The sequence below is a fragment of the Dendrobates tinctorius genome, unplaced genomic scaffold (assembly GCF_039654945.1).
Source record: "Dendrobates tinctorius isolate UK_male_01 unplaced genomic scaffold, ASM3965494v1 ptg000028l, whole genome shotgun sequence".
NCBI classification, from domain to species: domain Eukaryota; kingdom Metazoa; phylum Chordata; class Amphibia; order Anura; family Dendrobatidae; genus Dendrobates; species Dendrobates tinctorius.
Genome location: NW_027361696.1, coordinates 102,258,781 through 102,272,780, shown reverse-complemented (window position 1 = coordinate 102,272,780; position 14,000 = coordinate 102,258,781). Strand labels below are relative to the sequence as shown.

At 45.3% G+C, this 14,000-nt stretch overlaps 1 protein-coding gene and 1 long non-coding RNA gene across 11 annotated transcripts in view; both read right to left on the bottom strand.

The window, feature by feature from the left end:
- Positions 1–14,000, bottom strand: part of ZMIZ1 (zinc finger MIZ-type containing 1) — a 483,419-nt gene that overhangs the window by 89,161 nt on the left and 380,258 nt on the right. The window contains exon 1 of one of the 10 annotated variants that reach the window (XM_073571240.1): positions 2,528–2,661. The exons of the other annotated variants lie outside the window; for them this stretch is intronic. The gene's annotated coding sequence lies outside the window, so the exon portion shown is untranslated. Of the gene's footprint in view, positions 1–2,527; positions 2,662–14,000 lie in introns of those variants that run through there. 10 annotated transcript variants of the gene reach the window in all.
- On the bottom strand, positions 1,072–4,994 carry LOC141085662 (uncharacterized). The gene is made up of 2 exons (XR_012231358.1): positions 2,833–4,994; positions 1,072–1,747 (listed from the first exon to the last, which is right to left on the bottom strand). It is a non-coding gene; the product is annotated as an uncharacterized lncRNA (long non-coding RNA).

Below are 14,000 nucleotides of genomic sequence, written 5' to 3'. Positions count from 1 at the left end.
AGATCCACATAAAATTGTGCTAATCTAACAAAGTTTAAAAAAGAAGTAACAAATATACACTGGCGCTTCCTAGTGTGGAAAAGTTGGATATATATAAGGTAACCGCTGCTGGTATATATATTGGGTCTGTGCACACCCAAAAGAGCCCTGATGAAGAAGGTCCGTAGACCTTAGAAACGCGTTGGCATCTATTTTGGCCTGCATGCGCTCCCATCCTTTCCCTCCGGTGACGTCACCTGACCTCCCCGCCCTCGCTCCAGCCGCTGTATGCCGGCGGCGCCTCTTGGCCAGAGTGCGCCGCCATTGTTTTTTACATCCAGCGGCTGTTACCCCCATCTATAGGAGGGACGCCTCCTTGGTGTCGCGTCTCTGCTCCCATTATCGCGATACAGCCATCACTCCATGCGGTACACGCTGGATCCATTTGCAGCTCTACAACCAATATAAAGTAAGTGGCACATTAACTCACATTCAGCTAATTGGTGGCTCTTATTATACATATCTATCAAGGTTATTACATGCAGCATTTGATTTTTGATTCTTCATTTATGCTCTTTTGTTCCCAAAAGGGATATGTCTAGTATTACTATATTTGGATATAGTTAACCAGCGCAGGTATTTCGTTTTATTGCCTAAAGTTTAAAAAAGCCTGAAAGAAGACAAAACTCCTGTTTGCAGGCGATTACGCGGTCCCAGTGGTCCATCCCATGTGGTCGCTACAGCCGCTGATTGACTGGAGGTGTCATGTGGGAAGGAGGCCGGCACACAAGTCTAAACAGGCAGAGGGAGTGTAAAAAAAGGTTTAAAATAAGAAAAGAGTATCATGTCTACATTTGCAGATTGTGCTGCAGACTACAATGAACACCACTGTGTTGTGTATTCATAGTTCAATAATTGGGAGAATCTGTAATAAAGCCGCATTATGCCCGCATAGTTGGCGTAGGCCATTTATTAACAAGTGATGAACATTACTGTTAATAGCAGAAAGTGTCAGTGTGTTAGTGACCCCAGACTACCCAGCCTTGCAGAAGGTCAACTCCTGACAGCACCTACAACTTATAAGTTACGGTATTATTATTTTAGCGCATTTATTCCATGGTGCTTTACATGTGAAAAGAGGTATACATAACAAGACAAGTACAGTAATATTTCACAAAACGAGTCCCGGACTGGTACAGGAGGACCCTGCCCGCGAGGGCTCACAGGTTACAAATCTGGAAGACCTCAGCGCCATTGACACAATTCACACATTATACGCTACGATCACAGGAAATGACGACCAGCAACATTAAAGTACTGAGGAGTCAAACAGAAACGTCTTCCATAATAATTAACGAGGATTAATAGTTTGGGACTTTTTAACATCTCAAAGAAGCCCGTGAACGTCATGTATACTGCTAAATGCCGACATGCAGAGGTGGTCCGAGCTCTCAGTGATGCACATGACTTGTCGCTGTGTACAACTGCAGCATCCGGACCCCATGCCCCAGTGAATAGATGCTCGGCGATGTATGGCAATCCATTCCTCTTCCTATCTCCCATCCCTAACGCACTGTAAGGAAGCTTTATAAGTCAGAGTCAGCGCCACAGGGGCCATCAACCAAAACATCCCAATATGTGTATGGCCGAGGAAAGACGCTGGAAATCCCTGCAGATAGTGAAGACGTCCACACAAGAGGACACAATCAGATGACTTTCCCGTAAATTCACGGTTACGTGACCGAAGGCCGATATTTTCAGAACCAATCTGCAATGACATGCGGAATACAATAATATTGGTCATCATGTCTTATTTAGGGCACGGAGTATCCTACACTGCTCTAGGACTCATGCTCCTGAAGCAAAGCCCAATGCCCCCTCTCTGTCAGCAGAGGTGCCTGTACTGGTGGGTAGAGGAGCTGGGCCCGCCTTCCCTAACCCTACACATAGCATCATGTCACCATGCACTGCAACTCTCCACCCACAATGCACTATGCCAAAGGCATGCAGTCTATCCACTGCAGAGGCAGACTGCTCAGCACAAAAAGAGGGCTACTTACCCACAAGTTTACTCACACCAGTCCTGCGGCTCACTTCCCCCCACCCCTCCTGGGCCCCACTCTCTGGGTCTTCTGTGGCAGAGGGGGGACCACATAGGTCTCAGAGCACTTCCAGGCAAGACAGCCTCCCGCTGCAGAACAAAAGCCAGGCAGACTCAAGTCTGTAATGTGTGAGGCAGGCTCCCATCATGCTGCCTCCCCTCTAAGGACACCCTGCTCAGTTCTCTCCTGCCTGTCCAGCTACTGCACAACACTCATCAATTATTAATTGCTTGTCTCCAGATTTCCAGGCAAAACCAATAACAGCTGGGCTCCCTGCTAATGGCTCACAATGTAGCAGCCAACTGGCGGTGTGCTGCCAGCCTCCAGAGACAATGCAGGGAATCAGCATCTAACTTCACACATGCCCAGGCAGCAGACACAATGTAGTCCCCCAGTGCTGCAGCAAACCCATCAGCCAAGCAGGGAAGAAGATGAATGTGTCTCACCTCAGCACCAAGCCTTCCCTGTCCTCTGTCTACAGAGCTTGCTGTCTGCTGCTCCACACACACAACCATACATGCACACACACACACATTCACACCAAGGCAGCCTCAGTCATTTGCCAGAAGGCAGAGAGAGAGACAGAGGAGGAGGAGGAGGAGGAGGGGGATAGTGGGAGAGAAAGGGAGGAAAGAAAAAACCAAGCAGCTCACATTACAAAACTTACACTGAGGGGAGGTGCCAGGCAGAGCCCTTAACCCCTTCCCTCACAGAGGCTCCAAGCCAACCAGCTGAGAAAAACACTACCTACTCTTCTGGGGGTGCAGGTCAATTGCCATGTAATGCCCAGGAGACTCAGGGAGGACAGATAAATGGCTCCGCTGCTGGACCCCAGGACACCGCTGCCTGCCGCTACATTGGACAGAAGCACTTAGCACATGGCGGCTGGGGCTAGGCTCAGTCACTACAATTGGCTTTCCATCTTCCCAGCACAGCAAGATTGTCTTTAAAAAGACATGCAGGCAGAGTGAGCTGGCAATTGTGCCAACACACCGTGCCGAGCTCTCAGAGCGACCCCAGCAAGAGAACATCAAAACTAGACCCACTCTTGGTTACAGGGCTGTGATAGGCCAGGGGGTGACCCCAAAAAGCATCACATCCATCTACTGTGACAGAAACACAATAATAATCTTGGAGATATGACTGGTGGCTAACAAAAACAAAACAACGGTTCTTACAATGCGAGCTTTCACGGCTACTAAGGTCCAGCATGGTACTAAAACCCTTTCATCCAGACAATCGGTAACGTGGGTAGTGATCAATAACAAAACGTCCCATATAAAAGGATATGGCATCATATTGCCTCTAAATGAGGCAGGGACTCGGACTGGCCCACGGGGATCTGGTGAATCCCCCGGTGGGCCTCCTGTAACGGAGCTGCCTCCCACTCTTCTCTATGAGCAGTAGTTGGCACAATACACTTGATTCACTATCTACAAAGGCAGCCTCTCATCATTCATGTAACAAGCGATCCAGTTTATTATTATTATTATAGGTGAATCATATTTGTAAGGGCCTCTATGTTACTGCTGGTTCCATGGCTTCCCAGTCCAATACAGTCTAAACAGACTATGCCACACCTACACTGGTCTAAAAGAAACAACCGCTGCAAAAAACACTGGATTACAAAAGGTTTCCTTATACTTTATTAGATGCTTCATTATAATTAACGTCTAATTCATTTTTACATTTGGAGTAATTTCTGCTAACAGATTGCATGGTAGAAATGTATCACTGGAGTCTCTAAACCCTCTTCATATCATTAGATCTACATACATCTATAATAACACATGTGGGTACAATCTGGGAAATCAGGAAGCTAATGTGGTTATACTAAAACGCAGCGCCGACCTTACGGGGACAGATGAGCAAATAGCTCAATATTCCGTTCGGATTACGACCGCCGTATTTACAATATTTGCCGAACGCCATTAGAACCAATGGGAGACCAGATGAGCAGCTGTGCTCAGAAAAGATCGTCAAACATAAAATCGGCACCAATATGGTACAAATATGACTCATTCGGATCCAGCGATCGTTTTCCAAACATATTCGCTCATCTCTAATTACGGGTTTACCATCATTCTCACTACTAGAAAACCTGGTTAGTAAAATGGCTTGCTGCCATGGAACTACAGCTCCTTCAGTCTATGTGGTGGGTGAAGGAAAAGGAATCTCATTTTTTTTTTAAAGAGCTATTTATTGAAAGTGGATTGCTTTGGACCATCAATAACAAAGTATAAAAATTCTAATTTAAATACCCTCCAAATAGAAGCATGGAAATGAAACCTTCCTTCCAACTGTACTAACTAGATAGACAACACATGTATACACAGCTATAAACCTGCGGCTAAAGAACTATCTGACTGTAAGTTTATGTATGACTGCAAGTGCCAAGCACCAAAAAATGAATAACTTGTCAAAAGTTTCATCCCAACTGTCATAAACTACACTGATCAGCCCTAATAAACAAGATGATGATGGCAAAAGCTGCAGAGCAGGGACCACGGGCTGCATTAGGGCAGCGCCCTCTAGTGACTCCAGTTAAGGCTGCAGTTCAACTTAAATGGTTAAGTTACGGTATTACCTTCATCATGAATTCTTAGCAAGAAAGAGGGATGAGTACAAAGAGAAAAAATACAACCTGCGCCTAAAATACAGTGAGTACGGAAAGTTTTCAGACCCCTTTACATTTTTCACTCTGTTTCATTGCAGCCATTTGGTAAATTCAAAAAAGCTCATTTTTTTCCTCATTAATGTACACTCTGCACCCCATCTTGACTGGAAAAAAAACCAGAAATGTAGAAATTTTGGCAAATTTTTAAAAAAAGAAAAATTGAAAGATCACATGGTCATAAGTATTCAGACCCTTTGGTCAGACACTCTATATTTAAGTCACATGCTGTCCATTTCCTTGAGATGATTCTACTCCTTCATTGGAGTCCAGCTGTGTTTAATTAAACTGATAGGACTTGATTTGTAAAGTCACACACCTGTCTGTATAAGACCTCACAGCTCACAGTGCATGTCAGACCAAATGAGAATCATGAGGTCAAATGAACTGGCCAAGGAGCTCAGAGACAGAATTGTGGCAAGGCACACACCTTTTCCACCATTTCCTATACTGCTTCCATTCTGATTTTATACGCACTGTAGCTGAGCTTACCTTATGTATCTTGTTCTCTTACCGCCAAACCAAACTGACGAACACTGTGAACCCACAGGTTCCTGCAGACTAAACCTTAAAAGTAATAAACCAAAAATGATGTTGATTTGGCATGCAATTAATTAATCTACTTTCAGGAAACAAAAATGGTGGGCCAATTACTTGTTTGCTCCAAATGCATTATAAAGAAAGCAATTTAATTTTACCAGGATGATCTGTTCCTTTATCTCCTATCACCCCATCCCATCTAAGGGGGCTTTCACACTGCGTTTTGGCATCCATTTGTTGGTCCCGTCGAGGCTTATGTCCAAACTCCCTGCAAAACGGGATTCGGGCGTATGAGCCGACAGGACCATAGCATACAATGGTGCCGACAGAGTGAACACGTGCTCTGTGGTGCATCATTTTCGAGCGTATACACCTACTGAAGATGGACACTCAGATGTAGTACACGGCGTCTGAGCGTGATGCACGTCAGAACACATGTTCGCTCTGTCTCCACCATTGTAGTCTATGGCCCTGTCGGCGCATACATCAGAGTCCCGTTTTGTGGGGGGTTTGGATGTGAGTCCCGCCAGCATCAAAAAAGGGAGCCAAAACACAGTAAAAAAGCTCCCTAAGGCTATGTTGACATGTCCAGTAATCATCCGTTAGAAGGGATCCAGCAGTAATCCATTGACAAAATAGTTTTTTTTGTCCAGCTAAAAAAAAACTAATTTCAACTGGATACTTTTTTTTTTTTAATATTGAAGTTTATTGAAAACAGATTTGTTAATTAGCCATTCAATGTTCTTTCATTTGAAAAAGATGCTTTTTTGCTTAGTGGATCAGTTTCAAATGGAAGAAAACTGAAGGCTATTATTTAACAGATCCATTTTTCATAAACTTCAATGTTAAAAATACAGGTCCATTTGAAATTAGATTTTTTTTTAGCGGGACAAAAAACTTGTCTGCACAACTATTTTGTCAACGAATTGCTGCTGGATCCATTCTAACTGATGACTACTGGACATGTGGACGCAGCCTATAGGTGCCTTTACAATGCACGATTTTCACAAACAAGCATTACAAGGAACACTTGCTTCAAGATAACCCAACAAGCAAGCCAAAACCAGCATTGGTCAGGTGAAATGATCTTTTGGTTTGCACAAAACATCACCATTCTCAGCAGCACATCATTCTGTGTAAACAAGACCTGTGCTGCTGAGGACAGCGACCACCTGTGATCACTGAACGTGCTGTTACCAATCACTTAGCGTGTAAAGGTACTGTCAGGATCGCTGGTACATCGCTAAGTGGTCGCTAGTGAGCTGCCACACAGGCAGATCTCACCAGTGACATCGCTGGGGACGGGGGTCGCTACTTACCTGTCACACCAGGCGATCCTGACGTCCTCCCGCCCGGCTCCACGCGTCGCTTGTCTCTGCACAGGAAGCCCAGCAGGAAGCTGACGATGAGAAACAGTCCTTGACGTTCTCGCGCGATCAGCGATAACCAGCGGGGGAGCGGGTCGTAGGTAAGTATCAGACACAGCGATGTCGCTAGCAATATCACTATAACGTCACAAGTTATAGCGATATTGCTAGCGATATCGCTTAGTGTGACAGTACCTTAACAGTCTATTAAACAACCTCTGATCGGCAAACACATTGCTGGGGGGAGGTAGTTTAAGGCCACACAATGCACAGTGTAAATGTAACTTTACAGATATTCTGTTCTTGGTGGAACTCTAAGGGCCCCGTCACAAGTTTTGTGACACAACAGCGATCTCACCAGCGAGATCGCTGTGTGTGACAGCGATCAGCGACCGGCCCCCCTGCATCGGCATCATAAACACAAATTTTATGTGTAAATCACAAACAAGGGTGTAGCCGGTCATCGGAAACAACCCCTCATCAAGCTACAAGATGCTGTGCCTACTGTCCTCCACAGGAAGAGGATGAAATATACACTTGTTCTTTTTTATCATCTTCTTTAAAGGTAAAATGTCACTATGAATATGCTGTCCAATCTGCGGGCACCATGTTATAGACCAGGGGGAACTGAGCAAATTGATATATATATAGTTTTGTGAGAAAACATTCATAATGACCTGTGTTCTAATCATTTATACCTGCGCTCTTTCTGGGATTTGGGGCCAGTGCAGATCAATGACTGACAGATATCTCTGTATACACACTTATTCATAGATCGCGGTCAGTCACTGATCAGACCGCCCACTGGGCCTAAAATCCTGGAAAAAGCAGAGGATTAAATTATTAAAGAGGTTGTCCACTCCTAGGATAATCCTTTCTTAAACAAAATGTTTGGCCTTAATAAAATCATAAAGCCTATACTCACCCTCCCATGCCGTAGGCACTCGCTCTCCCCGAGGCTGTGATATGTGACCCCAGCACCCAATCAGCACTGGCGTCACTGTCGCCATTGGATAAACTGAACATGAAGAGAAAGCCAGGGATCAGCTGCAGCCTGGTTTCCTCTTCATGTTCAGTTTGTCTGAAGGCGACAGTGACGCCAGTGCTGATTGGGTGCCGGGGTCACATATCACAGCCTCGGGGAGCACAGGTGAGAGTGCCGACACCACTGGGACGGAACCGACATGAGAGGTGAGGATAGGCTTTATTATTTTATCTGGGACGAATATTTGGTTCAAGAGGAGGTTGTCCTAGTAGTGGACAACTCCCTTAAAATAGAAGTTTTACTGAACCATTACTCTCAAAACTATATATCATTCTGCTCAGCTCCCTCTGCTCTATAACATGGGGCCTGAAACTAGACTGCATTTTCATGGTGACAGGTTCCATTTAATACGTAGCTGCATTAAAAGTCTTTTTCTGTATATTTTTTTCACCAAAACATTATTGCATTGGTTAAAAAGGATGTTCACAAATACTCATTCACAAATTTTACATGTGATATAATCACGTATTAGTGTTAAAAACAACATTACCAGTTTCAACATGTTAAACTTTACGGAATAACCTGAGTAAAAATATAGTTTTTTTTTGTTTTTTTGTTTTTTTCATCTTTGGTGACAAAATATTAGATGTTAAAATTTAGATTCTAATTTTTGCCAAACCTAAGGAGTGTTAGCAGAAATTCATCCCTGGGGTTGTTGATTTCTTCCCCTGCAGGATTATGACCATTCATAAGCAGGAGGAGTCAGACAGGGGGAAAAGAACACGCCCCCAGGGAAAGTCAGATTTGGCTTTCCCTGTGTTAGACAGGTAATGACACACAGCCCTGCTCTCCTCACTGAAATCACTGCTTGCATGTCACAGTACATGAGTCGAGGAACGACTTTGTACAGGTCAAGAGCAGTCTTCCGTATTGCACTGTGTGCCTTAAATCTGCTTACTTCCCTAACAGAAGATGAATAAGATGTGGGTCTATGACTGGCCAAATGTAAATTGCTAACTAATGGCTCCTGCCAAGGGTTCCCTATGTCACAGGGAGTTGAGAGTTAATCACCCTATCCTTCCCCCAAAAATGAAACACATTCTTCATAACCCCCCAAAAAAGGTATATACCCCCCGCAGCATCTGATTTAGCATTTTAACCTTCTGGATCCCACAAAATGATGCTCATATTGACTTCAGTGCAGTCTTGTGGGAATCATGACTCCTTAGGCTACATTCCCATGAGGAGTTTTTATCGCGGTTCTAACGCTGGGTATTTTCACTGTGTCAAAAACGCCACATTCTACAGCACAAGCAAAGTGGATGGGATTTATAGAAATCTCATGCCCACTGTGCTCCTTTTTCCTGCATTTACGGAGCGTAAATCGCATCAGCAACACAAGTAATCTGCAACTAATCATGTCAATAGCAGGAAGTTTAAAAAACAGAGCAGCTTTATTTAAAGTATGACACACCAAACAGAAAAAAAACGCAGTGTCAAAAAAACACACCTAAAAACTAAATGAAAAAAAAAAGCACTCAATAAAACTAAGGCGCGGAAACTCTGCAGTGTCAAATACTCAACAAACACTAATCATGGAAGTGGAGCCTGAGAACCGAAAACACTAAGAGCAATATCCAAATGACATGAGAAGGTGAGACCCTCTTCTTGGAGCCAGCCAATAGGTAAATTGTGCAAAAACAGTAACAAGCAACATAATAGTGGTAACAAAGGGCCTGAGAAATAGAAAAAATTGTACTGAGTGACATTAATACTATATGAGAAGCAAAAATAAACATGGTTTAACACCTAGCTAAGAAGTTTTCTAATTCATTTAGAAGGGTTTCACCATCTGGTCCATGCATGGCATATTAGCAGGACAGGCCACTATTGGAGAACGGGCACTGAAGCCCACCGCTGTCAGTGGTCGGAACTCACACACAAATGAATAAGGATTCTGCACTGGAGGTGGCCAGTGTCGGGGTCCGGACCAGGAGACAGGTGCAGGTGTCAATGGTGGAACCCATATCTACTAAACATTGAAAATGGACGAGATGAGAATCTATATATATATATATAATCGTCTTATTATGTCTGTCTGTAACCGAAATCGCAGGTCGCTGACTGGTTGCGGCCGCAAGGCCGCAACCAATCAGCGACAGGCGCAGCTGTTTGTAACGGTAAGCTGCACCTGCCGCTGACCAATCAGCGGCAGGCGCAGTGCTCAATCGGGCGCAGGCCTTAATCTGTAAAAAAAAAAAAAGAGAGAATTAAAAAAAAAAAAAGGTTATTCTCACCTTCCGACGGTCTCCTGTCTTCTTTCCACGCACCCGGCCTCGCGATCCCAGTAATGCTTTGCGGCTTAGACCGCTGATGATGTCACTCTCGCGAGAGCGAGAAAGAAGACGGACGTCATCAGCAGTCTAAGCCGCAAAGCATTACTTACTGGGAACGCGAGGCCGGGCGCATGGAAAGAAGACAGGAGGCCGTCGGAAGGGGAGAATAACTTTTTTTTTATTTTTTAATATTATTGTTTTACATGCTAGAGGGCCGCGGCAGTGATTGGTCGCAGCTACAGGGCCACGGACAGAGGGCCGCGACGCTGATTGGTTGCGGCTACACGGAAAGGGGGGTGAGGGGACCATGCATACCAGGAAAGGGGGGTGAGGGGACCATGCATACCAGGACTGGGGGGTGAGGGGACCATGCATACCAGGACTGGGGGATGAGGGGACCATGCATACCAGGATTGGGGGGGTGAGGGGACCATGCATACCAGGATTGGGGGGGTGAGGGGACCATGCATACCAGGAAAGGGGGGGTGAGGGGACCATGCATACCAGGAAAGGGGGGTGAGGGGACCATGAAGACCAGGATTGGGGGGTGAGGGGACCATGCATACCAGGATTGGGGGGTGAGGGGACCATGCATACCAGGATTGGGGGGCGAGGGGACCATGCATACCAGGATTGGGGGGTGAGGGGACCATGCATACCAGAAAAAGGGGGGTGATGGGACCATGCATACCAAGATTGGGGGGTGAGGGGACCATGCATACCAGGAAAGGGTGGGGAGGGGACCATGCATACCAGGATTGGGGTGTGAGAGGACCATGCATACCAGCAAAGGGGGGTGAGGGGACCATGAATACCAGGATTGGGGGGTGAAGGGGACCGTGCATACCAGGATTGGGGGGTGAGGGGACCATGCATACCAGAAAAAGGGGGGTGAGGGGACCATGCATACCAGGATTGGGGAGTGAGGGGACCATGCATACCAGGATTGGGGAGTGAGGGGACCATGCATACCAGGATTGGGGGGTGAGGGGACAATGCATACCAGGAAAGGGGGGTGAGGGGACAATGCATACCAGGATTGGGGGGTGAGGGGACCATGCATACCAGGAAAGGGAGGTGACGGTGCGCATACATACCAGGATTGAGGTGTGAGAAGACCATGCATACCAAGAAAGGGGGGTGAGGGGACCATGCATAGCAGGATAGGGGGGTGGGGGACCATGCATACCAGGATTGGGGGGTGAGAGGACCATGCATACCAGGAGTGGGTAGTGAGGGGACCATGCATACCCCGAAAGGGGGGGTAAGAGGACCATGCATACCAGGATTGGGGGGGTGAGAGGACCATGCATACCAGGATTGGGGGGTGAGAGGACCATGCATTCCAGGATTGGGGGGTGAGGGGACCATGCATACCCCGAAAGGGGAGTAAGAGGACCATGCATACCAGGAAAGAGAGGTGAGAGGACCATGCATACCAGGATTGGGGGGTGAGAGGACCATGCATTCCAGGATTGGGGAGTCGGGGACCATGCATACCAGGATAGGGGGTTGAGGGGTAGCATGCATATCAGGATTGGGGGTGAGAGAACCATACATATCAGGATTGGGGGGTGCATTATTACATTATTATTAAATCTTCAAAAATAAACTGCATACATATTCTAGAATACCCGATGCGTTAGAATCGGGCCACCATCTAGTGTCCATATAAAGGTCACTTATTAAACATTACGTCACTGCAGGTTAGAGGCCTGAAATAAAAAGCTTTGCAAGGGGGAATTCTGCGATTTGTTGTATAAAATGGTTTTTGCACAACACTAAATGTGTGAGCCCTCCGCTGATAGGAGGCAATAGTGACCCAGTGAGAGATGCCAGCTCTCCCAGCTCGACATAACCATGGCAACCATTCTCAGCACTAGATGTACAGGCTAACCGGAAAGAAATAGCGAGAAATACACAGGAATCCATTACCTAACACGCACTAGATGATACGCGATCTCTACTTTACCCTAATGCCTCTGTACCAGCAATGCACAACCTGTGTGCATAGTACTAGGCCTCCAGGTAAATCCTTGACACAACAAAGCAGTAATATTGACATCAACCAAAGAAATAATATTAGTCAAAATCCCCAAAAAAAACTAACCCCGCTGAAAACACTAGTCTTTAGAAGACATCCATTAAAATACTAATACATTCACAATGGGTCTCAGCATACAACAAAATCAAAGAGAAAAAAAAACAAATACCCCAAAATGACAAACTGAAGCAGTAGAAGAGAGAACATGGCATATAAAGGGTTCACAAGTGGGCAACATATTTAGGCATCAATCTGGATGACTTATGGAATGGATAGCGATACAGTATGGTCTGACAATAAGGAGAAAAATTCTCTACCCACTGAACCTGGGGAAAATAGCCCTTGTGACCGCAAAGGTTGGCACCCTAGGCCATGTCGATATTGCACCCCACTCACCACTATTTATTTCTATCACCTCGATAACCCCCTAATCATCCACTGAAAATCCCACCTAGAAATGAGGGGTATTAACATATAAAAGTCCAAGTATGCCAGTCCACACATAACATGATGCTCACATACACCACATGCAATTATCTTGGAATATGTCAGTCTGCAGAACATGATGTATAAAACAGGCAGGCAATAGTTAAGAAATGCAAGTAGTCCCTACAGAAGATACCCATCTGAACAATACAGTGCGTCCCACTAACGCATTTCCCCTCTGGCATGTAGAGGTTCCTCAGGGGCATTAGTTATAGGTCCATAATAGGAGTGTTGCAGATAAGGGTATACTGTGCTCCCCAGTTTCTGAAAGGCATGTGGCCTCTGCTCTTCTGGGAAGGAGCAGGCTAATGGCGATGTCAGACAAATCAGGTCTCTCACTTTAGTTCCCGACCAGCTAGTTAAAGCGAACCTGTCCGCAAGATTGTGCTGAGTAACCTACAGAAACTGTCAGGTCGGCGCTGTTATACTGATTAAAATGATGCCTTGGTTGATGAAATCCGTCTTGTGGTTGTTGTTTAATCTGTACTTTCAGTTTTGAGTTAATGATATGCTCGTGCTCCGGGGCGGTCTGTGTGAGTGTGGGGGGTCTTAATGGGGTGCTCTGATTAGGTATTCATCTGTATGGGCTTATGACAGGTCACTGATCCCTCATTGAACTACCCCTTATTTTGCATACTGCATATCTTATTGTTTAAAAAAAAAAATTACATTCATCACGCAGGCGGCGGTGCATGCACTGCAGCATGATACAATCTATAATATCCATACAGTTAGGTCCATATATATTTGGACAGAGACAACATTTTTCTAATTTTGGTTCTAGACATTACCACAATGAATTCTAAACAAAACAATTCAGATGTAGTTGAAGTTCAGACTTTCAGCTTTCATTTGACGGTATCCACATTAAAATTGGATGAAGGGTTTCAGAGTTTCAGCTCCTTAACATGTGCCACCCTGTTTTTAAAGGGACCAAAAGTAATTGGAAAGATTAAATAATTGTAAATAAAATGTTCATTTCTAGTACTTGGTTGAAAACCCTTTGTTGGCAATGACTGCCTGAAGTCTTGAACTCATGGACATCACCAGATGCTGTGTTTCCTCCTTTTTGATGCTCTGCCAGGCCTTCACTGCGGTGGTTTTCAGTTGCTGTTTGTTTGGGGGCCTTTCTGTCTGAAGTTTAGTCTTTAACAAGTGAAATGCATGCTCAATTGGGTTGAGATCAGGTGACTGACTTGGCTATTCAAGAATATTCCACTTCTTTGCGTTAATAAACTCCTGTGTTGCTTTGGCTTTATGTTTTGGGTAATTGTCCATCTGTAGTATGAAACGAAGACCAATCAGTTTGGCTGCATTTGGCTGGATCTGAGCACACAGTATGGCTCTGAATACCTTAGAATTCATTCGGCTGCTTCTGTCCTGTGTCACATCATCAATAAACACTAGTGACCCAGTGCCACTTGCAGCCATGCATGCCCAAGCATCACACTGCCTCCACCGTGTTTTACAGATGATGTGGTATACTT